At 37.9% G+C, this 26,155-nt stretch overlaps 1 protein-coding gene and 1 long non-coding RNA gene across 27 annotated transcripts in view; one reads left to right on the plus strand and one right to left on the minus strand.

Moving 5' to 3' along the window:
* Positions 1-13,579, minus strand: part of LOC309840635 — a 28,619-nt gene extending 15,040 nt beyond the window's left edge. Inside the window, exon 1 of the long non-coding RNA XR_014298725.1 lies at positions 13,184-13,579. This is a non-coding gene — a long non-coding RNA (uncharacterized lncRNA). The remainder of the gene's footprint in view (positions 1-13,183) is intronic.
* Positions 1-26,155, plus strand: part of DLG2 (discs large MAGUK scaffold protein 2) — a gene marked incomplete at its 3' end in the record, with an annotated part of 2,041,616 nt that overhangs the window by 1,573,930 nt on the left and 441,531 nt on the right. The gene's annotated exons all lie outside the window — the stretch shown is intronic.

Genomic DNA, 26,155 nt, shown 5'->3' on the forward strand with positions numbered 1-26,155 from the left:
ATTTATTTTGCAATTTCAGGTTTGCTGAAGTAGCTTGTTACATCTTTAGCCAAGGAATGGAATGTTTAGATGCTGCAAATGTGCATCTGGGGTATAAATCAAATATAAACTTCTTCCTATGCTGAAACATCTAATCTCTATGCTCTTAATCAAAATGAGGGCTGCAGCAAAGATAATCCTCATGGCTCTCTAAAGAATTGTATAAATATAGGCACCTTTATTCACCAGAGCAATGATCTATTTGCTTTCATTCTGTCAGTAATATTTGATATGATTTTAATTTGAAAATGTCATTTTATCTTACTAGATCCCATATGGAATTAAAATTGATTAAATCCCCTTCATAATCCAGGCCCTTTGCTAGCTGTTTTCCATACACTATTCATTTAACTCTCCCCAAACACAGATAGAATGGCTGCCATCCCTATTTTATAGGTGAAGAAGTTGAAGTTCAAAGATGTTAAATAAGTTGCTTATAGTCACACAGCTTTTAGGCAGAAAAACTGTGTGTGCCCTGCCAGTTACAAAATCCTGGCTAAGAGGAAACATTGTAATTTTCTTCTTATTTTTAAAATGAAAACCAAGTCCTATAAAACTGTTCATCAGAGAAATATGTAGCTCTAAAGGGACCCAAGCGTTTCAGTAAAGCTCTAAAGGCATTTAGATGAGAGTTGAGACCTATTTCTACCATTGGTTAACTATATGACCACCAGAAACCTGATTCTTCATCTATACAATGGAAATAGTAATCACATTTTTAACAGGTTGTTGTAATGATAGAATGACATAACACGTGCAAAGAACTTAAAACAGAAGCCTGGCACATCATGAATTTTAGATGAGTGTTACCTATTTACAGTAACTATATTTGTTATAATTCTTACTCTACCTAAGATGTCACATGAATTGTTTTTTAACAGTGTCCTAGGAATAGAGTCTGCCTGTTCCTATAGAGTTATGCCTTGGTATTATAGTTCTTGTCCCCCCTCCTCTCTTGTTCCTTGGCAGGGCAGTTTCACTAAAAGCTTCATATAGAATCTCCTGAATGGCTAGTGCCTGGCAAACTCATGAAATAAATTATATCACTTTAGGTGTGTGCACGCACACACACACACACACACACACATATCTCCCACTCGCACCTTTGCTATGTATGTCCTCCCACAGGGCTCGGTGCTGTAGGCCCCTGCCATGGATCTCAGAGGTATTTGCTCAAAGGAAAATTCATTGCCTTGTTCATCAATATTTATTGGCTATTTCCTACTAGATAGCAGGCACTGCACCAGGAATGCAAAATTGAGTAAGAAACAACAAATCTAAGAATATCAGATTGGGACAAAAATATAGGTAAACCAGTGGATCCCTCAAAGCCTATTCCCTGATTACGCAGACTGCCTCTGTGAAGTTTTCTAGAAAGCCTAACTTATTAATTTTTAAATTCTGAGATCATATATCTTCGTATCAAAATGTCATTTTTGTGTGTGTGGCAGGAAATGGCAGATATTTACTTTACCATGTCCTTTTTTATTTTTTTTTTTAACTTTACCATAACCTTACGTAGAAAGTGAAACGTGGGCAACTTTATATCAGTTCTCATCCTTTAAAAGTAAAAGGTCTGTAAAATGTCAAAAGGTGGCAACTAGTAACAGCAACAAACAAAATTAGGTCAGTTCTAGGGAGTGCTCTGGTGCACCCCTAGAATTCCCTAGCACTATGGGAGTTTCTTAGTAAATACTGGTAAATGAACTTGAGTTTTAAATGAATGCCCAAGGAAAAGCCTATGGGATCAAAGTTTTAAAGAGGAAAAAACTCTTCAGTTGGAGTTCAAAAAACATGTGTAGGCGTCGATCAAGGTCAAGGAATCAGGGTGTTCATGGTAGAGGACAGCACATGCAGATTTGCAGAAGAATGTGACATAGAATTAAATGAAGCAACCATCACAGCTTGAAAAATAAGACTTCTAAAAGAGAGCGGTTTCTACATTTAAGTTGTCTTTATATTCCTATCTTTTCTGTCATATACAAACTACTTGTAAAATTTTAAAAAGATAGAGTAGTAAAAACAAAAAGATCACTACTGTGCACTCTTAACACAAAGTCCTTTAATATATATTATTGCCCTTGCTTATATTATTATTCTTGATTTTTATAAATAACAAGAGTGCTCAAAGCATTTAAGTAATTACCGCGCATCATACAGCAAGCAGATAGCAGAATCAGAATTCAAATTCAGGTCTGTGTTCCCATGACTTATCTTCATATTACTCCCTGTGCCCCATTTATGCATTCAGTTCCACAGAAAAATATTGGGTAAACAGGACTGGGTTTATATCAGGGATTGGTTCTAGTTCTGCTTCTACCAATGTAACACCTAGATGATCCTGAACAGGCCATTTAATCTCTGTGTCTTGATTTTTTTTAACTATAAATTTGAGATAAAGGGTCTTCTAATTTCCTCATGGAATTGTGAAATTTCAGTGTGATAATATGTGATAAAGTTGTCATTTTTTTTTTAAAGTTGTCATTTTTAAAGAGCTAGATAAATTTATTATTATCCTAAGATGTTACAGTAGCTTATACGTGAGGCCTACTTTGAGTTTTTCTTAAACAATAAATCAAGGTAATTGATCTCTAATGATGGGACGTAAGCTAATGGCGAAACATTTCTGTGAAATAAGAACCTTTCAACAACATAAAACTCCTCAGATTGGGAACTTTTTATTCCAGATGTTCATGATCTCTTAGTCTATTGTGAGAAATATTCTCTTTTCCTAAAGCATATTCACTTTTTGTGGGGAGTAAGAAAGTAAGAAAAAGTAAGAACTTTTTAAAGGAAATTTGATTAGAAAAATGCTACACTAACTTAGCTGGAATTTTTTTGAACTCTTTCTATTTGAGGAAATGTATACCTGAGAAAACTGAAAAATGTTTTTCTGTTGATTTAGGGAAAGTACAAAAAAAGAGGCCCTGGATAAAATTTTCTTAGTAGAAAGTCTGTTGAGTACCCTATAAATCAATGCTCATTGTGATGTAGATATCTGGTCTTAGGTTGTTGGTATACTATTTTGGAAAGCTGTCACTGTGATGCTGAGATGTGTTTCTGGCTCAAAGAATTATAGGCTTTCAGAATTGGAAGGGCCAGCAATGAATCTAGAGTCTAATCTTCCTCCTTCTGATGGGTAAGGAACATAAGCCCAGAATGATATGTTGGCTATCCCTAAATCCCATAACTTTAGAATTAGATATAGAACCTATGTCTTCAAATACCAAGTCTAGTGCTTGTTCTGTTTCTCTGAGCTGGTGTTCACTTATGTTGTCACTGTTGTTATTCTTGGATGGAGTAAGAAGGTAAGAATTATGAAACCCATGAACAAGCAGTGATCACCTGTGAACAGTACCCACTTTGTATATTACCCACAACTATGGATTCTACCTTTACTGGGCCAAGTGGTAACCTGGTCCCCCAGAAGAGGTGCAAACCACAGACCCTTACCATCTGGCTCACTATTCTCAGGATACACAAACAAATCATCGATACTAAAATGAAACAAAAAAAACTTTGAGATGCAATTTATAACTGATCTTCCAAGAGGTGGGACTCAAGTTACCAAGCTATGAATTTGATAAGTGTCATTATGAAGGCCAGGGACCTAGATTATAAATATGAACCATATATGTCCCGGTGAGAGAAACTAAGTTCAGCTAGCCCTTTTCTTAGTATACCCAGGTGTCTTTCTCATTGGCTCTACATAATGTTCCCTCACATAATTTGGTTGCTCAAGAAGCAGAAGCTAAGTGAAGTCTCAAGAAAAGCTTCTTGTCCCCAGGAACCTTCCAGAATGGCTCCAAATTGTGACTCTGATATTCACCAGTTTAACTTTTTTATTTACTAAATAGGTATGAGCCCAATCGACTAGAGTCGGCCTCTACTCTTTTTCCCCAGATTATAGAACATTAGCTTACTGGATATGGTATCTGAAACGTATTCCAGTTTTCTTTTTCTTTCACTCATTCATTTCTTCATTCAGTGAATATTTAGCTTCTCCCATATGTCAAGCCTGGTTATTAGCAACAAAGTTACAGTGGTGAGCAAACCACACGAGGTCCCTGTCCTTATGGAATTTACATTCTGTTGTGTCAAGTAAGAGGCACACAGATAAATGAGTTAAGTACAAATATTAGTCAGTACTATAAGGAAAAAAATAGAATAATGTGATAGAGATTGGGGAAGAGGACAGTATTAAGTAAGATAACCAGGAGACGCTTCTCGGAGGAGATAGCATTTGAGCTGAGACCTGAATAACAAGAAAAAGTGGTGATATAAAGATCAGAGAAAGAACATTCCAGGAAGAGGGAATAACAAGGCCAGTCACTGAGGCAGAAATAAGTTTAGCATGTTCTAGGAATATATGGCAATCCCACTTGTCTGGGAAGAGATGAGCTAATGGGAATTTGGCAGAAAATTGGGTTGGAGAAGGAGTCAGGAGCCAGATGACGTAGGACTCTTTAGCTAATGATGAGGAAGGATAGGTCTGATTTTGAGTGCTTTGAGAATCCATTAAAGACTACTAATCAGGAGAATGAAATTACCTGATTTATATTAGAATAAAACCTCTATGCTATGTGGAGAAGTAGAGGGGCCATTGAAGAAATGAGGGGAGAGGTTATGGCAGTTGGGATTAGAGGAAGAGAGAGCAGTGCTGAGGAGGAAGGCCACCTGAACTCTTTTAGAGCTAGAGTCAGTAGCCAACATTTCATGTGGAGAGCAGGCCTGCTTTAGCCAGGCTAATTTACTACTGACCATTTCTACAGTTATTATCACCTGTAGAGTAATCTTTTAGAAACAGTGTAAGTTTGCCACTGCTGGTGATTTTTTTCCCCTTGCTGTTTAGCTTTGGATCAGAAATGAATAGAGACTAATTCTCAAATGTTTCTATCCGCATGCCCTTAGGCCTTGAAATAGGAACTAGTTTTTCCTCAGGATCTGGGGTAGAACATGAATGAAGCTTTCCATTTAAGCATGAAACACACAAAAAAAATCTTATATTTTCTCATAAAACTTGGGAAATATCCTTGTTTATGTTAATGTAAAAACACTTTGGTTACAAATTGAATTATTTTATCCAAAATATTAATGTGAAATCAACATACCAGAAAGATTTTTTTCTGGGAATACTTGGTCCCCAGCAAGTACCACAAACCCCAAGGTACATAAGAGTACCCAAGTTTGAGAAGCACCGATGTGACTTATATAGACTTGTCAGTTATTAATTTTATGTTCTAGAAACAGCCCATTAATAATGGCTTAAGGTGTATAGTCTCTGTTAAGGACAGCCTCTTAAAGGATCAGAGAAGACTTTGCATCAGAGAAAAGTCTGGGCATATTCTAGCCTCTCTACTTTTTAGCTTACATTTAATGACTTGAAATCTTTTCTGGATGAACTGGAAATTCTTTCTTCAGACACAGAAAAGAAATCTTTTCTTACTCATCTTTAACTAAGTACAATAGGAAGAACTGGTTGTGCCCCTTGGAGACAACTTAACCTCCTCTAGAATTCACATCTGTGTAGCTGAAAGATTAGCCTTGGAGCCACCCTAGCTGTGGGACTTGGCAAGTTCCATAATCACCCTTTACCTCATTGTCTCATTTATAAAAGAAGCAGAACAATACCTCTCAAGGAAAAAACAAAACAAAACAAAAAGCCTCTCAGTAGATGTTAGATATTATCAATACTCTTTAAAAAAATGATTTTTCAGATGAACACCACAAATAAAATCATTTTTCAGTGAATGTCCTCCATAGAATGAAAATGTAGCCACCATTGGTGTGTAGCTGCTCAAAGTTAGCTCTGTGTACATTTTTTTCAAGTTACCTTGCAGAGCACATTAGGAAATTTTATTACAGAAAGTCTTGCAGTCTGAATGCTTTATTAGGGATCTTCATGTTCACGACTGCTGTGAATATCTAGTACCACCTGCATTGAAATCTAATCTATGGTTCAGTGGAACCAAATATGATCAAACAACAAAAACAACAACAAAAGCTAATCTATCAATCTGGCCTCTGTGGTTACATACAATTATCCTTTGGATAATTTATTGACCTTGCCCTTTTTTATTCATGGTAGCTCTCAACAACTAACATCATGTAGCTTTTCTCTTTAAATAAATTTTGTGGAACATGGCATCGGACTCCTTACAGGCGTTTTGTTTATTTACTTATTTTTTAAAGATTTCTTATTTATTTATTTGACAGAGAGAGAGAGATCACAAGTAGGCAGAGAGGCAGGCAGAGAGAGAGAGGAGGAAGCAGGCTCCCCACTGAGCAGAGAACCCAATGCGGGGGCTCCATCCCAGGACCCTGAGATCATGGCAGAGGCTTAACCCACTGAGCCACCCAGGCACCCCTCCTTACAGGCTTCTTAAAGTGCATTATGAAACTTAACCAAATCAAAGATTCATCTGCAATGTCTCTGAGTAATCTCTTTTGTTCTGTGCCTTGTGCTGGACTCCTCTGACATGGAGCCTGCTATGACAATGTCTTTTTTGAAGCAAAATGTAGTGATGGGAAGGGGCAAGTGAGGCAAAACTAGTGACACAGATGGAGGCTAAGCCATCATGTGGAGACTTGAGGGGAGTTTTCTCTTTATTGATGGTGGCTCCACATAACCATTTTAGGTTTACTTACATCAACCATGAGGCCTGACTGATAGTGCTGTCCTGCTAGAGATAGGATGAGTGGGTATGCTAATGAGGAGGATGACAAATCTTAATTAAAGGAAGATATCCGAATAAGTATTGGAAAACATGGTAAGCTTTTGTTTGCCGTCAGGGAAGCAAACTTAATATTAGGAAAAATGAACCAATAATGAGGATTTTAAACCTGTCTTTTATAGATACTTCTTATTCCTCATACCTAATAAATCAGCCAGACATAAATACATAATTCTAGGCCTTATAATTTTATGGAAGATGGTTATTATACATATATATCTATTATTGTTAGAAATATAAGTTCCACATAGATATTTAATCAATGCTGCTTTACATTTTTTTCATTCATCCTTGGCTTTCGGGTCTAGTGGCAAAAAGAAAAAAGATAAATGACAGACAATGGAGAATTTTGGAGGGGCCACTGTAGAAGTCACCAACTATGGGTTGACCCCTGTCCTTACATATTGCAAGTAAATTACTGTCACGAACACAGTATGTGCTTATTTCTGGCCTTTGTTTGTATGGTATTGAAAAAGGGTATGCATGATGACTTGGGATGTGTAGACATGGCCTCTTTCTCTAGCAGTTTATTTTCATATCCATGTGTCAGTAAAGTAATAGTAGTCAGAAGACAGCTGATCCCTAATTGTCCGCATCTGGGTGTATACTTTGCAAATTATCCATGCCAGCATTGGAATTTCTGAGTGACTTCTTGCCATCTCATATATCATAAGCTGCTGTCAGTGGGTTACCATATTAATATTAATTTTGCTTTAATGAAATACAAGAAAAGTATGTGATACATTCTTGCATTCCAAAGACTTATTCTTTTTTTTTTTAAGATTTTATTTATTTATTTGTCAGAGAGCATGAGCATTGGAGAGTGCACAAGTAGACAAGTAGTAGGAGGGGCAGAGGGAAAAGCAGGCTCCCCACTGAGCAGGAAGCCCAATGGGGGGCTTGATTATGGGACTGTGGGGTCACGACCTGAGCCAAAAGCAGATGCTTAACTGACTGAGCCACCCAGCTGCCCCAAGACTTACATTCTTATATATCATAGATTTATAAAATTACATGAATTCTGGATTGCATCATTCCCTTTTTGCTTCTAGTGATCTAAATCATGAAACAGGTTATATCTGAGTTAAAAAAAAAAAAAAGACATTTTGAAAATACTGCCTTCATACATTTTCCCCAGATATTCTTTTCAGATATCCTTTTCAATCTTTGTAGATACTCCTTGCCCCTCTGTTGTCTTTTTGCCACTTACCACTCTTTGTTTTTTCCTTAAGTTCTTACTATTTTCCCTAATTATAAAAGTGATAGGTATTTGTAGGACAATTATAAATATAAAGAAAAATTCATGAAAATTACTATCTTACCACAGAAAAACAATCATTAATATTTTCTTTAGGATTTTTTCTATGACTATATGTGTGTTTATTAAATTTGAACCAGACTGTACTTTTTTATTTTAATTTAACATTATATCTTGAGCACTTTCTCATGTTTTTAAATAGTCTTCATATTTTTAGCAGCTGTATAATACAGAAAAACCATAATTATTTCCTATTGTAGGTATGACCTTTTGGTTAGTGCTTATATAATCTTTGTAACCTTGACTCTGAATTACATAGTTCTTGAAGATAAATACCTAGGCCCTCACTGCCTAACTAGCACCTCAAATGGTTGCCTTACAGACATTACACCTTTAACATTTCCAAAAGCAAACTCCTGATGTTTGTCCCCAGCCCGCCCTTCCCTAGGAAAATATGACCCGTAATCAAGAGAAAATTCAAGGAACAGAAACAGACCCCAAAATGGCAGAGATGATGGAACTGGCAGACAAGAAGATTAAAAAAGTTATTATACATATAGCCAATCTCTCAAAAAAGTAGGGGAAGTTGTGAATAAAGAGAAGAGAAATGGAAGATATAAAATAAATCCATATTAAGCATTGAGTGGTGAAAAAATAGTATCTGAGGTGAAAATTAATATCATAGTACACACTGGGGAAGAAAGAATTTTGAGGGTTGCCTGGATGGCTCAGTCAGTTAAGTGTTTGCCTTCAGCTCAGGTCATGATCCCCGGAACCTGGGATTGAGTCCAGCATCAGACATCTTGCTCTGTGGGGAGCGTGCTTTTCCCTCTGCCTGCCACTCCCCCTGCTTGTACTCTCTCTCTGACAAATACATTAAAATCTTAAAAAATAATAATAATTGTGAACTCTAAGGCATAGTAATAGAACGTATCCAAGTAAAATGGAGAAAGACTAAATAAAAAAAAAAAAAAATCCTAGTGACTTGTGGCACCAGAAAAAAAGCAGAACCAAGTAGTCAATATTTTTTGACATTGGATGAAAATTATAAATCATATTGGTCTAAGACTCTCAACCTAGCCCCAAGATATTGTAAAGAGAGGAACATAACAAAAATTGATCTCTTAAAAAAAATTGATCTCTCATCAGAACTAATGCAAACCAGAAGAAAATGGAGTATCTTCACACTGTGTGGGGCTAACCCCAGGGTTCGGAGCCGAGTAGCAGCAGAATAGAGCTCTTATTACTGAGAATGGGAAGCCTGTAAAGGGGCAAACATCAAGACTGGGGACAAACATCAAGAGTTCTGGAAAGTGCTAAATGTGCACTGTCTACAAGGCAACCAAGTGAGGTGCTAATTAAGCAGTGGGATCTGGTAATTAGAAAGCTAGAGTCCAAGCTCAGTCAGTCGGGTTCCAGAATCTCTTGTGCTCTTAAAGGTCATGCAGCTGGTATATTACAGGATCAGAATTCAAACTAACTCCAGAGTCTGGCAATGTTTGTTGCACTACACAGGTAGCATTATTAGCTTTAGGATTTCTCGCATCTCCTCTGTGCTTCAAGTTCATCTTTGTTGTTGTTTCTGTCTGTGGAGGTGGAAATAAAGTTTTCTATCATGGCCCACACCCAGCAATACTTACAGCCTATTTGGGGGAGGCAGTCAGCATTTCTCAGGGAGAAGGGAGGCCTCCTGAACTGTGCAGTTCCAGGCAGGGGCTCAGTCCTTAAATTCCTGTCATTCCAGCTATAACACCAGACCCCATATGGTTGCTTTAATGAACATTTTAAGTCCTCACTGAAAGAGCTTCGAGTACCCTGTGAGCATATATGTCTCTGTGTAAAGATCTAAATACCAACCTCCTCCTTGATGTTTTTAAATTAGATTGACCCTGAAGCAGAACAATGTCTAAGTCCTTTCTCATGTAGACTGTGCCCTAAGGGAAATGCTGTCACCTAATCCATTGGTGCCTGATATTTTGCTTTATGTTTTTTATCCCCTTAATCTTTTTCTAAAGTTTCATTTACCATCTTGAGGCGGGATGAAGGCAGAATGAAACAGCTGAAGTAAATGTGATAGCCAGAGATTTCAAAGCCAATTATGGGAGGCCTTGCTCTGAATTTATAATAGTATTAGTAGACCCTTAGAGCTGCCTAGTACTGCACTTTCCTATTTCTCATTTAGTTTTTAGAATGGCACACAAAATGGGCAGAGAGCATTGCTCTGCCTGTTTAACAGACTGGGAATCTGAGATGATAGAGATTCTGTGATTTCTCCTACAATAAATAGAAAGTAGGTGACAAATGCAGAATCAACCAGCATGGCAGCACCTGGGTGAAGAGCTCAGATTTTGGGGTCACAATAACTCTGGGTACCCCACTTAACTAGCTGTTTGACCTTGGATGACTTATATAACCTCTCTGTGCCTGTTTCCCCAAAAATGCCAGTACCATGGGTTATTATTGGGAGTAAATGAAGTAGTCTATGTGAAACACTTTCAGCAGAGCCTGGCCTAAAATAAGCTGGATTCAGGCTAGCTGTTTATTATCATTATCATTATTATTACTATGATTATTATTATTATTCCCCCTGACTTTCAGTCCTGGGTACCATGGTACCGCGGTGCTTGTAGGACTGGCTGCCATTGTGATAATAGCATCGCTGTTTGGGGATGATAGATGAGATTCGGGGATGAATGAAGGGAAGATTTGATTCCACCTAGCATAATAAATATAGATTTGCATAATCTTTACACTTGCCTTGAAGGATAGATTTTTAGACTTTATATTGATTTAGTCATGCTTCCTTTATATTTCATTGTCCTTTAAAAACATGTATTGATCACAGACCTATACCCCTGAAACAAATAAAATATTATATGTTAATAAAAAAAATGTATTGATCCCAATTAAAAATAATCTACTCAAAAACAAGCCTGTCTATAAAAGTTCTGTAAAACGAAAAGCCTACAGGGGCATCTGGGTGGCTTGGTGAGTTAAAGCCTCTGCCTTATGCTCAGGTCATGAACTCAGGGTCCTGGGATGGAGCCCCACCAGTTCTCTGCTCAGCAGGGAGCCTGCTTCCCTTCCTCTCTCTCTGCCAGCCTCTCTGCCTACTTGTGATCTCTGTCTGTCAAATGAATAAATAAAATCTTAAAAAAAAAAAAAGAAAGAAAAGAAAAGCCTACATATTAAACTGATTTTTAATTTAAATAATCTAAATTTTAAAATTCTAGAATGTTCAGTAAACATAAATGTATACGCTTCCAAACACTCAGATTTACTATGCAGACACTATACAACTTTTAAAATAAATGTACTTTTGCATACTTTTATGACTTGAGCACAGAAACCAAGTATATGCCTAGCAACATGTAATGATGCTTCACAGTTCCCAGGGGTAGCGCTGATTCCATGGCTTCAGTGTATAATATTAAATTGGATCATGTATGGTTGGGTATAGTTTTACCTATAGTATATATCTAAATCCATATGATATTGGATGTGACCATAATTAGGTAAGGCAAAATTTAAATTTGTGAGAACTAAGGGGAGCTATGTATAAGTTGCAACTGAGTATGAAACTCACACTGAAAATGTGATCTACCTGACTAAAGCAAAGTTAGATTTTCCCCAGTATCATTGTCATTATAGTTTAGAGAGAATTACTTGGTTAAATTCTGCTTACAAAAAGTAAATTAAATTAGATAGATAGACACATAGATACGGTGAAATAAGAGGTACTATTTCTTACCTTCCCTTAAAAAATTAATATTTATACTCTACATACAGATTATAACATTTATTAGCTGAATATTGTGTCAAAAATTGTATAGCGATACTTGTTTTCTACAATATTGGAAGAGATAATACAATTCAGGAATGTGACTAGTTCATACCTTTCTCAAAAAGAACAGGTCTGCTGTCTAAAATTGTAGTTCCAAACTCTGACTGCCTATCAGTCACCTGCAAAACTTGTGTAAACACTGAGTCCTGAGTCACACCCCATATCTACCGAATCTGGGTGTCCAAGGATAGAACTCAGATATTAATACTAAAAACAGAACCAAAACCCTCACAGGTGATTCTGATGCACAGGGAGGTTCGGCGATCGCTGGCTTAAATTCATGTCTTTGACTTCAGAAAAATCAAATGACCAGCAGTAAAAGCAAAATGGAGCACATTGGACAAAAACATGGCCAGGCATTTTCCCAATAGTGCTAATTTTCATAAAACATTGGATAACCTGGGGTGCCTGGGTGGCTCAGTGGGTTAAGCCTCTGCCTTCGGCTCAGGTCATAATCTCAGGGTCCTGGGATCGAGCCCTGAGTTGTGCTCTCTGCTCAGCAGGGAGCCTGCTTCCTCGCCTGCCTCTCTGCCTACTTGTGATCTCTGTCAAATAAATAAATGAATCTTTAAAAAAAAAAAAAACGGGATAACCCTAAAACACTGACAGTATTAGTGACAATGTGAAAAGAAATGGTATTACTCTTAAGCAAGGTTACCCAAAGCAGAGTTTGTTCAGACTTTATCATTAGAATTGCTGGCTATTGCAGGTATGTGTTTTACTCTATAAACATACCTTTAAAAAGATGACACATTACTTTATTTCCTTCAAGTCAAATTACATCTAATAATGGGTTTCTATTCTGCCTGCATTTTTTAATTTCCTCCCTGAATGTCAATCTTTTAGGAGCTCAGATTTTTAAAAAACAAAAACTGGGAAGAGAGTCTCTTTGGGAAATTTTGCTTTCCCTTCTGTATACCTATCTCCAGTGAGACAAGAAAACACAAGCATCCAAATATCTGCTGCCAACTTGGGGAGAAAAAGGCATAGTAAGTTCAAAACACAAATTAGTATATTGGGGCACCTGCGTGGCTCAGTTGGTTAATCATCTGACTTTTGGTTTCCACTCGGGTCATTATCTCGGGGATGTGAGATTGAGCCCTGTGTTGAACTCTGCACTCAGTAAGGAGTCTGCTTGAGTTTCTCTCCCTCTGCCCTGACTCAATAAATTCCAAAAAGAAAGAAAAAGCATCGTATGTTAGTGCAATTCAAAAATGTTCTGTTTCCTAATCCCCCTTTTCTGTGAAACAAATGTTTTTATATAGGAATGTTAGATAATTCTAAGTTCCTTAAATACAAGCTACCTACCACGTTACAGCAGAACAGACAATATCCTTTTGGCAAAATGCATGTCCGAGTTAGGACTCGCTGTTCATCATCTCACAGACCTATCCCAGATGCCAAATAGCTGTGATCAGAATACAACATTCGAACCTTCTCCCATCTGCCAAATCGTTTCCAGATTGGTTAGATGGAGTGGTTGGAGGGTTCAGCATTATTGGTAGTTTTAAAAAAGGAAAAGAAAAATCTCCTCCATCTGATTTTTGTTACTGTATCTTCATTCATTATAGTAGTTCATTGACAAGCAGCTCTCATTTTCATTGGATGTACTGGTCCAGTCACGATCTCTCTGGATCCTCCAGATAAGCCAGGAGTCCTCTCCCCAAAGTGACCCCAATGAAAGGCATCTCATCCTTTTGTGTGACTTGTTCTCTTACTCAACCGACTAGAAATACTTTGGCCAACAGCGTACAAGGATAGCTCTCCTACTTAAAACTCCTCAAAGCGTGAGCAGGAGTGCGATCGGAATGACAGTTTCAAAACTGCCTTTGACAGAGAGGGAGAGGAGGTTTAGGAAATGGTGAGGGCAATGGTAAGTCTGATTAATGTTGGCTGGGTTCTGCCAATCTCAAGCATTCTGATAAGTCATTTAGATACTTTTTTTTTTTTTAACTTTTTATTTTTTATAAACATATATTTTTATCCCCAGGGGTACAGGTCTGTGAATCACCAGGTTTACACACTTTAGATACTTTTTTCCTATTCATTTTCACAATAGTGCTGTCATGTGCTATCTCTCACAATTGCACAGGTCTGAAAATGAGAAAGATTAAGTAGCTTGTCTAAATATGCACAGCTAGGGGTGGCTGGGTGACTCAGTGGGTTAAGCATCTGCCTTCGGCTGAGGTCATGATCTCAGGGTCCTGGGATCGAGACCCGCATCAGGCTCTCTGCTCAGTGGAAAGTCTGCTTCTCCCTCTCTGCCTATAGTCTCTCTCGGTGTCAAAAAAATAAAATCTTTGAAAAAATAAAAATGCACAGCTAATAGGTAGTAGAGATGGGACTCAACTTGGTCTGTGTTTCACTAAAATGTGTCACTACATAAGAGACTAAATATGTGTAAAATTTCTCAGACACACATAATCCACTTAATGTCCCCAAGAGTTGAGAGTTTATTAAAATAAAAGTTCTCCTATAAATGGGTTTGTATGTTGTACATTGTTATATTTTCATAATATCTTAACACTTTCTCCTTTGTGCCTCCATGCTCTGATCAACCTAAACAGGTAACTAACTGGCTTTACCAGCCACCCTGCCCTCTCTTGTAATGCCCTTGACCAAATAGGCTTCCCTCAACCACTGCCCTCTTCATTTTCATGTGTTTCAGTCCTATCCACTGGTCCTGGTCCAGCTCCAGTACCTCCTGAGAAGATTCTCCCTGCTGGATATCATTTCGTTTTAATCTGAATTCCCAAGACAGTCTTTCTTTCCCTCCCATCATGGTTAACCAGTTTTGGTCTCCTTTACTATACACACACACACACACACACACACACACACACACACACACACACAGCCTCTCCAAGACAAAATGAGGCTTGAGGAAGGCATCTATGTCTGGATCAGTGATTTATCGTGCACATCACCTAGATTAGCACGTGAAAATAGCTATTGACTAAGCACCTACCATATGGCTGTGATTTGTTAAAGCTTTGCATAGATTATCTCATTTAATCTCGCAGCAGGCCTATAAGATAGATTTTAAGGTAAATCCCTTTCTATGTAAGACAGCCAAGATTCTGGCACCTTAAGTAACTTACCCAGTCACACAGCTAAGTAAGCAGCAGAACAGTATTCATACCCAGGTTGTGTTGCCTGTGAGCTCATGCTCTACCCACTGTGTTCATAGCCTCCCTGTATGTTCTCTAAATCCATAAATAGATGTTAGATGAATGAGTAAATGCATTAATTAAAAAAAAGACTATAGTTGTTGATTTGTTTTAATTATAATCACTTCTATAAAAGAATTCTGGCTAGCACATAGTTTCCCTGAAGTAGACTAAATCTTAACTGGGATCCTCTTAATAAATGAACATATTTGCATAACTGAAGACATTTGAGATTCTGAGACTTTTAAACAGTAAATATGGTGATGCCAGCTAAGCCATTGTGTTAGTCCCAACCAGTTATTCATAATGCTGCATTGCCACTCATGTAATACCTTGTTAGTACCTGTGTATCGCATAGAAATGAAAGTTGCTCAATATTAAAGAAAAACTACCCCTAAAGTGGGTAGTTTTTTATTTCTGACTTGTTTGAGAATATGTCAATTTTGGGGGCTTAATTGCACAGACCTAATATAAATTCCAAATAGTCTTGTGAACTAGGAAATACACACACACACACACACATATACATATATGTGTGTATATGTATATATATATATATATATATATATATATAGTAATTTAAAAATACAGGAAAATATAATCAAGGAAATCAAAATTACTTATAATCCCACCACTCAGAGAAAGTACCATTAGCATGCCAGTGACTTTTCCAGAAATACAGGTAGGCATACAGATCTGCTTCTCATGAAATTGGCAGTATATGCTACATAGGCTGATTCATGGCAGATTCATTTGCAGATGCTCAGTTTCTACAATGAACAATTTTTAATGTCCTTTAAAAGTCATTTAGAAAACACGTAATATTGAGAGAAAATAAAAATCTAACGTGAACATACTTCCCAGGAATGCTGTTCAGCAAATGCTCTGGCGTATGCTTCCAAATGTTTTTCTCATTCTCTATTCTATAAAATTGGGATCATATTTCATTTTTTTATTGTTTGCAAAAACTGGGTTAAACTGCATACACTGTTTTCACCTGCTTTCTTCAGTTAATTTTATGTTGTGCATATCTTTCCATGTCATCAGATCTCACACGGCAATATTTTTAATACCTACATGTCTGTTCAATACAAATGAACATACGTGGCTTTTCCAGTGTTTTGCTTTCACAGATTTTGTGACAATGATAGTTTAGGTACACCTGTTGTACTCAGTTTCATAGGACAGATTCCTGGAAGTGAAATTTCTGGGTCATAGGTTCAGCTGTTTATACATACACCAGCACCGGTGTCTGAGAAGGGTCTTTGCAGCTATTAGAGAAAATGTAGGTGGTGCTGTGTGTGCTAACTTAGAAGGATGTCTGTCAGAAGATGTAAATGTAAAAAATAAAGCAATCGCATAACAATATATATATATATTGTGATCGAGATCAAATTTTCATCTAAAATTAGATTGGGGCATAGATATAAACTCGGGCACAGATACAGAAATGTAATGTTGAGTACTGGGTATACAAAAATAAATAAAGCACATTTGCTGACTTAATGCAGGAAAACAAAAGGAGCATCAGAATAAAAATGTAAACTACACTACAGTTTGAATGAATGTGTTATGAGGCAGAATACTGGCCATTGACAGGAGCTCAATGGCAAAGAGGCCAGCTGGCTGCCAGATCAAGGAATGACGTCCAGTTAAATTTGAATTTCAGCAACAATAAACAATGAATAGGTCTTTAGTATAAATATGTCCCAGACAGTATTAACATTTATATTAAAAATTATTCATGGTTAACTAAAAACTCAGATTTAACTGAACATTCTTTGTTCTTATTTGCTGTATCTGACAACCCTGGGCATGACTATACACATCATTTTGTCATCATATGAGGAAATCATCTCTTAAGAATGAGTTTTTATCCACAAAAATCGCTAGAAATGGGCATATAAACCAGGTCCCTGCCAGATTTTCTGTTCTGATTCCTGGAATGGTCATGGCATTTACTGAGTGCCTGTCAGCCACTGTGCATCATTTCACGTAATACTCTGAAGGCACGGTTCTTGCTCACAGGAGGAGAAACTGAGGCTTAGCAGTAAACAAATTGCCCATTATCGCATGGTTTGCAAACATAATAGGGCTGGAACTTAAGTCCAGACGATCAGACTCACAGCTTGCTCTCTTTATTCTATCCTCTACTGCCTTTAAAAGAGGGGCTATAATTGCCAAGATGACCAAGAATACAGGTAGACCCTTGGAGGAAAGTTTATGCTAGAAAAAAGACAGAACAGTGGTTACACACTCAGACTTTGCAGCCAGACGACTTGGGTTCATAGCCCAGCCCCACCACCACCAAGTCAGACACGTGAGGGGAGGCAAGTAGTTCTAAGCCTTGCAGATACTACATATCTGCAAGATGTAGATATTATATACATCTTAGGATCTATGGGAGAATTACAGGATGTAGAATCTATAAAGCATATGTAACACAGGGCCTGCCTCCTAGTGAATTCCCAAGATATGTGTACGTAGTTGTTACTTTTATCATTTAAAATACAACAGAGTACAAAACCAAGTGGCAGTATGGGAGTTGAGAAAGCAGAAAAATCTATAATCAGGTATACGTCAGAAGGTTTTGGGAGAAAAAAAATGGGAGCAAGACCCTTCTTAGGAACTAGGAACACCAGATATATTTACATATACAAATACTGGATTGGAAGAAGGATCAATATGTGTAAATTTTGTAGAAATTTGAAGTATCAGCTCGAGGGAATTCAGGACCTTAGTCTGTGTCTTGGCCTGAAACCCTTAGTGGGTGATCCTCTCCCTAGTGAGCAAGGCAATGCTATAGCTGTCTCTTGTTCTTATGGATGTTTTATCCTCTCTCCCTGGCCATAAAGCAATCTTTATAACCTGCTTGCAGTCACAGGCCCAGAAGAGTAAATGGTGTAATAGCTGCATGAAATAGAGGAAAACGGACCATTGCAAAGGGATGGAAAAGAAATCCATCTAAGTGATTTGGTTAAAGCCGCCTCACCCTTCCTGTTGATAAGTACAGAATTATATTTGAACATTATTTTTTTTCCTCCTAGGAGCTGCTGTTATACTCAAGCTGAGCTTTCTTTCAGTTAAGGTGTAAAGTATTTTCTCCCCTACAGACTCTGTATTAATAATGTAAAATTGGCATGCAGAAGTAGATAGCAAAATTAACAGTTTGCATTCTATTTTAGAAGATACGATTTGGCAAAACGTGTTCAGAAATTTTTATGTAGGTGTGATTTCAAAAACTCAAGATCTTATCAGATCCACAAACCTCTGGTTTAGATATTATAGGTATAAATAATTTTGTAGTCTCTGAGAAAAGAAAACTATTGTAGAGGTAAATGTTTTGTTCCATAAGATTATTTTTTTATTATCACAATAAACAGAAACCCTGGGGAGATAATTAAGCTTTGAGCCTTCTTTTGGGGACATTTGTGATGTTCCCCATATATTTTTTTAAAGCCTTCAGACTTTTCTGTTTCCAAATTCGTATCCAAAAGAAATGGCCCTTCCTTTCTCTATACCATTTTTGAATATTACTTGCCGGAAATAACAAAGATGTGTTTAGTTACCCTTCAGGTCAAATCTAAGAATACCAGTGGGATGCCTAGCTCAGCTCAGACCGCTGTGCCCTGCCTACATCCCTGTTGGAAGGGTAAAACCGAAAGGGGCAGGTGGCTCATCCCCCAGCAAATGAACAGGATGTGTACTTGACCCGAAGGATCCTAATCCAGAGGCTAGCCGGTGCCCAGCAATTGGTTCAGTCAAAAAACGTGAGCTGGGTCTATTGAGTCCTCTCAGGAATTTTTAATTAAAAGGCAGCCTGAATGATCACCTGTCAGTGAAAAATGAAGCTAATAGGTAATGATGAAAAGGGTCTATCATGAGTCGTGTGCAGGTTGGTGTTATTAGGGAGCAGAAATAAGAGCAGCAGGAACAGTGGGGTAGAGAGTATCTCATTTATAAAGTATCAGTTAAAGAATCATGGCTAGAGAGAGAAGGAAGTAGCACAAAGAGGAAAGTTGTCACCTTGACGGGAAAGCTCTAGAGTTGAAACAGTTCACTGCAGCCTATCTTCTGGAGCTCCACCAGTTCAACTTTTCCTGAATGCCTGTGTACATAGGTCTATCCCCTGCACTAGCTCAAATGATTCTCTCTGCTGCTAGAAATCCAATTTCCTTGTAAACAAGATTTTGCTCAATTAGCAGAGGGAACATTTTATCTTATTCACTGCCCACACACACACACATATTACCTCTCTCTGGGCCTGGTACAGGGGAGGTTTTTGGTAAATATAGATGAAATAAATGGATGAATGTAAAATGAACAGTACAGATGATTGAACTCTCATTGCATTCAGGGCGGAGAGCACTAACCTCCATGGCTTTCTGTCACTGGTAGATTTTAGACTTGTGCTCAAGACCTGCCTACCTTTTCAAGTTTGTCTCCTACTCAAGCCTTTTTAAACTTCCTGAATGGGACATGTGTTTAGATTCCCCTTTAACTTTGCATGTGTTATTCATTACCACTTCCTAGAAGGCCCTCGTTCACCCCACCCCAACCCTGTGTACAATCCTTACTCTCCACAGCCTTTACTTTCCTGTCTTCTTAGTTTAGGCTCCTTAAGAGAACTAGTTTTTGCAACTCCCACTGTCCCCACAATCCAATATACAATTCCATATTACACTTTTATCCAGCATGATAAAGGAAACCATTTTCCTGTATCATTAGAATTTTTCGTGAATCTTTAATGGCTGGACAAGAAACCATCATGTGACTGCATCTCACATTACACACTTTTTGTCTATTTTTTGGACGTTCTGATTGTTTACTTTTGTTCTTTCTTTTATAACAAACCATGGTGACTTTCTCTCTAATGGAACCCTATGTCCACAATTTTTATTTTCTTACTAGGATTACACACTGGAGGTAGAATTGCTGAACCAAGGGGCAGGATTACTTCTAAAACTTCTGAAATACGTTGCCAGATTGCTTTCTTGGAATGTTGTAAGGAAGTTGAACACTCCATGGCACCAGCAATATGAGTGTCTAGCTCACCATATCACAACTAAATTGTGATTTATTGATTTTAAAATCCTTCTTGATTTTTAAACAGGCAAAGGGGAGGCAGAGCATTTAATTTGCATTACTTTTATTCCTAGTAGATTAAACATTTATATTTGTGTGTCTATTTGTTGTTTGTGTGTTCTCTTTTGGGATTGAATGATAAATGCCTTTGTCTATTTTCTATTGAAAATTTATGGTTTATCTTATAGAGTTGTAGAGCATCTTAAAAATATTAATAGATGTATTTGAGAAGATGCTTTATCAACTTATGGCTTATGACTTTTTTTACTTTAGCAAAAGTATGACTTTTATTACTTTCAATTGTCATGTAGTCAAATCTCTCATCTTTTATATGACTTCTTTCATTTATTTTATACATAATTTTTTTTTCCAAGGTACTTCAGTGGCTCAATCAGTTAAGTGTCTGACTCTTGGTCTCAGCTCAGGTCTTGATATCAGGGTCATGAGTTCACACCTCACATTGGGCTCCCAACTGGGCATAGAGCCTAGTTAAAAAAAAATCTTCTCCATCAGGATGCTAACTGCTTATTAACCTACTTTTTTGGTAGATTTACATTTTATCCTAGGAGTTCAACTAAAAAGAAAAAAAAAACCTTTAGATTTATAAAAATAAAAGAATTTAAACACTGTGATAGGGCATAGTAAACCTTGCTCAAATAATTCACATGTCAAAAACCTTGGTCTAGCCATTATTTTTGGGCTTGTGCATTTTGGACAGTATTTATTTCAACATCTTTCAGAATGCCATAAAAATACTACTGTAACTGGACACACTTACCCAATACCAAGGTACGGTGATTCTGGTCCTTTTTGGAATTACTTCTATTATAGACACTGTTGTCAGGGTCATTGACTTTCAACTTCTAATTTAAAAAAATATATATATTGCAGGAACCATTTATAATCCACAGTCATGGGAGACTAATTTTATTGAAACTCAAACATTCTTCTGAAAAAATAAAGCACCTTAATAAATTGAAAAGTTTCAAAATGACTTTAAATGGTATAGCTTGTAGACAGCCATTTCTCTCCTCAATAAACAAACATAGTAAAATATAACTGAGAATGGTGCTTATGCAGAGAAAATCGTGAATTGACCCTACTTTAATAAGTATTTAGATCATGGTACATAGACTATTGCTAATAACAAATTACTTATGGCCCAACAATTTGATATGGCACCACAGCTGTGAGTCATAGAGGAAAGCAAATCATTATGAAGGTGCAGGCACAAATTAGGAGTTTGAGTTGGAGCTATGTTGTTAGAGACAATGAAAATAATTGAGAGGTTCATACAAAGGGAGCATCAGCCCCGAGGGCTATGGTAGATGACCAATTATCTTTTCCATATCAGAAGCAAAAGTGAGTCTTTAAAAAGCAACATTATGCAGTGCCTTTGGTGATACTGAAAACCACAGCTTGTTACTTCCTTTGTTCTCTCTTGTGCAGAATCCACGTGACATTAACGGGCTAATACATAAACTGCCTGATGGGGAGCGGTATTCTCAGGGGCTAGGAAGCCCTGTGAGCACAAGTGCCTGAAAGTGATAAACAAGATAAAAAAAAAAAAAAAAAAAAAAACAGAGTAAGGTGGATAACTGAACATAATTTAAAAATACATAAATAAAAACAGAGTGAGGTGTTGAGGTGGCTCAGTCAGTTAAGCATCTGGTTCTTGATTTTGGCTTAGGTCATGATCTCAGGATGGTAAGATGGAGCCACACACTGGGTATGGAGCCTGCTGAAGATTCTCTGTCTCCCTTCCCGTCTACCTCCCCACCCCCCCAAAAAAAAGATGAAAAAAAGAGTAAAATGGTGGTTACCAAGAGATGGTGGGGGTGGATAGGATAAGAGTGGTAGTATTTAAGGGTACAAACTTGTAATGAGTAGTAAATAAGTGGTAGAGATCTGATGCTCAGTATAATGGATAGAGACAGTAATACTGTACTAAAATTATATAATGTAAATATCAGCACATCAGCAGTCATATTATAATACATAAATGTATCACAGAAATGGACTGCATACCTTGGACTTTTACACAATGGTTGCATGTCAAATTTATTTTAAAAGAAAAGAAAGGAAAAGATTGACTGCTGTTTGGTAAATTCACGGTGCATCCCATGCACTGAGCTACGTGATTTATGTTCCTCTCAGGGTGACCTTACTGTGCCCACTTTACAGATGAGAATGTCAGGTTTCAGGGAAGTTGAGAAACCACAGACCACACAGAGTAAAATTTAGAAGAGCCAGAGTCAAACCTAGCTCTCTTTCTTTGCACTTACCATACTGCTCTGTAATAGTTTACCTCTGTGTATAATTTTATAGCTTAACAACTTTGTTGCTATGTAGAGAAGGCTTTTTAATATCATTACAAGAAAGAAGCCACATTTTAGAAAAGCAAGTACAGTGCAAGTAGGCCTCTAATGAAAGGTGGAATCCTGATGGTGCTTAGAATGAGGGAGTTGGATGAGCGCTCACACATCACCTAGACCAAGTCATTCGCCACATCTCTCTGTGTTGTACTTTGAGTTCTTACAGCACCTTCACCAAAGGGCTGACACTTTTCTGCTCAATGCTCAATGTAAGAGAAGTCTGCTTCTTCTTTCATCCTTCCTGTTATAATGCCAGGTTCACCTGTTACTCCACATAGTTCACAGCTGGTCCTATATTCTCTTTTCTTCAAAACCATTACTTTTAGGCTCCCCGGAATTCTGCCCTTAAGACCTATTAGCCCAGGCCTAGAATTCAACCCTTTTTGCTTACTTCTCTACATCCTTGGTCCCAAAACACTGCATTATGTGTAAAGGGGAACATGAGACACTCTCGTAAGGTTAAAAACCAAAACCTTTTCCTCCAAATTATGCCAAGCAGTATACTGTGTCCTGCATGGGGCTGGATGCTACCTTCAGAGTGTGCAGGGGAGGCTGCAGCAGGGGGAAGCCTGGAAGACCTGAGCAGTTTGCAGATTCATCCACATCATTCCTTATGACAGATTTATGGCCAAAAGCATACAAATATATAACTCAAATCCTTCCCCTCTGTAATTTTAGACTCTTCCTTTTAATTCTAGCTCAGGGAGAAGGAATAAAAAATACTGGTCCCTTTCCCTACCCCTATAGCTTTGTTTCTTTCCTATGACAGTATTTCACTCATATATTCTTGCATATTGCAGGAAAGCAATATAGAAACAAAGATAAATGAGATTTGGGCCTGATCCTCTGAGAGCTAATAATCTGAAAAGAAGGAGGCCGGTGCACCAAAAATGACAGTATAATGAGGTGAGGGTCCTACCTGATTCAGCCTTTGGGCTTTGAAAAAAGCAGTCCCTTTTATGGAGAATGGAGAACTCAACAGGGTATGAGTCACTCTTGCTACTTCTAAGGGAAGGAAGTCCTATCCATTTGACCTGTCTTCAGGTGCCACACGGATGAGTACTAACAATGACTGTCACCCCTACATTAAATATTTTTTGTCTCTGGTACAGACAGGACAAGGACTAGGATGAGGCAAGTGAAGTATCACGTCAGACGCAAAATTTAAGGGGGCACCAAAAAACTCTGCAATTAAGATAATATTTTAATGCAGTGTTGTAGAAGATAATACAAAAGAACCCATAATAAATAAAAGACAGGATCAGTTAGGCATTGGTCTCAGGGACTATGGAATTACATAGGGATCCAAGTTTTATCTTTTGTCTTTGAGTGGCATAATTTAGTTGAGGGGATCTAAAAACGATAGTAAAAACAAGCAGAGTGTCTGTTTTATTTTCACTCGTTTGATTGTAAGCAAGCGGTGTGACCTAAGCTCCAGGGAAGGAGTACTGTGGGAGGTGGTAGTTGATTTTCATTATGCATCTGATGTCATATGGGAGCCAGGAGAGAAATTTAATAGCATGAGCCCTAATAAGTCCCTTAAAGAGGGAACACAGACTGTTTTCTGGATTCAAGGAATCTCTAGACACTTTAGCAACAAAATCTGGGAAGCTTCGTTCTGAAACTTGGGAAGTTTCACTCTAATTAGTAGACACAGCCACAGCTACCCTGTACATGCCCGTGTCCTTCCCTCATGCTAAAAGCTGACCATTTCTTTTTCTGCTCCTTGATTCATATTCAGGAGTCGAATCCAAATGGCCTATGTTTCCCCCCGCCCCCTCTTCCCAGCCATACTATACAGGTCCTACAGGTCACGGTTGCAGAATCAGAGTCCCAGTCCTGGTTTAAGCAGCTTTGGCTGAGTAGGGAACTGAATTGGGTGGGAGTCCGTGGGACAAATGGGAAGAGGCAGTTGCAGACGGGGTGGTTTTCCTTAGGAGAGGGTTGGATGAAGCACCTCCCTCTACAGTCTTTGCAGATTAGCAACTGAAAATGCCAAGGAAGCTGAACAAATAGCAAGTGCTAATGGAGTTCAGAGAAGAGGGGTCACAGAGGGCCAGGGTGTGCTAATTATATGCTATAAGAGCCTGCAATTATAAACCCATAGATATGCAAATAAATGCTGATGGCTGAACACTAGAGACTACAAAGCCATTTATCTATGGCCCCTGATAAGTGGGCAGCAAAATAAATGGTTTGTTTATAAATTCACTTAGAGATTACACTCATATCTCTAACTCTTTCCCCCTCTTTCTGGGGGCATTTATAGAAAGAGGAGAGACAGGAGGTACCACAGACTGGATTTCCATATTCATTACCTCCTGACCTGGGTGACTCTGGAGGTTTATAATGGGGTAAACAGGCTCCTTCAGTTTGTGACTGGCTGATTCACACTGCCTAAAGTCATTTCCCTGTGGCACTTCTTTACTGAATAAATGGGAAGTGGTGGTAGCATCTGTTCCTGCCACCCAGATCCCAGTGACAGCTCATAAATTGGCATTTCTTGTCTGTCTGGCGGAGAGGTCACAGAGAATGTCACTGCAGAGAAATACTAAGAATGGTGACTGCTGGCATTAGGACTTCTGGAACTCAGGCCTTAGCTGTGTCTGTGCCCTGAGCCGGTGACTCTCACAGGAACCACGGGCAGGCTTGCAGGTGCAGGAAACCTGGCCGTCTAGAGGGGGTGAGCGAAGTACCTAAAGACAGTAATTTCTCACAACATTGAGGTTTCCTTCTGGATAATCTATGGTAATTAATGATGTCCTAAAATTCTAAATGGAGTTAGAGGATTCAGCATAACTTAGGGCTTCCTTGAAAGAGCCAGAAATCTTCTTTCATTGCTCTCAGTGGAGAATAGTTTAAAAAAAAATCCATTTATTCCAAGAAACATTTCTCAAGTACGTTCTATATGCTATTTCCTGTGCTCAGACTGTAGCTTGTTGTAGTACTGACTGGATATTGTACTGTGGCCTATATAGTACATTATACACATTATATGTACATTATATGTACATTATACACAATAGAATCCTAGGAACTTAGTGAATCTAGCAGGCAGAAATCTTCAAATATAACTCCATTTTTACACTACTTGGAAGGACATTCTCACCGATCTTTTTAATTTAGTTGTTTGGTTGTGAGGACATTGTGAATCTTACAAGAAGGCTCTGTCAGGTGTTTTGTTATGTTTTGGTGTTTTTCATCTACCCATCTTCTGAAATAGCAAGTGTTTTCACAATTAAGCTGGATTTGAAATGTCCACTCAGTAGTTCAGTGACTGCACAAAATGACTTGTAAATAAATTCAGGGTGAAGTCCGAGCGATAGGTATAAATGAGTCTGCAGCTGTAATAATTGTATCTCTGCTTTGATCTGACTTTGAATCATGAGTAATTAAGTCAAGGCAAGGAATCCATCCACCATGTAAAAATTTGGAAGTGACCGTAGGCAAAGATACAAGGTCCTTCATCTAAATTTCAAGTTATCTAAGCTTGCCTCCAACACCAAATCTTACTAAAACAAGTGAGTCATGAAGTCATGAACTAATATGTCCACAAAATGATTCCAAAAGGATAGAAGTAAAGGTCTTAAGAGTTCAACACTGAACAATGTACAGGGCCTAGTTTTTATTATCTTGAATTTATTGTAGTG

This window comes from Mustela nivalis (assembly GCF_964662115.1).
Source record: "Mustela nivalis genome assembly, chromosome: 9".
Classification (NCBI taxonomy): Eukaryota; Metazoa; Chordata; class Mammalia; order Carnivora; family Mustelidae; genus Mustela; species Mustela nivalis.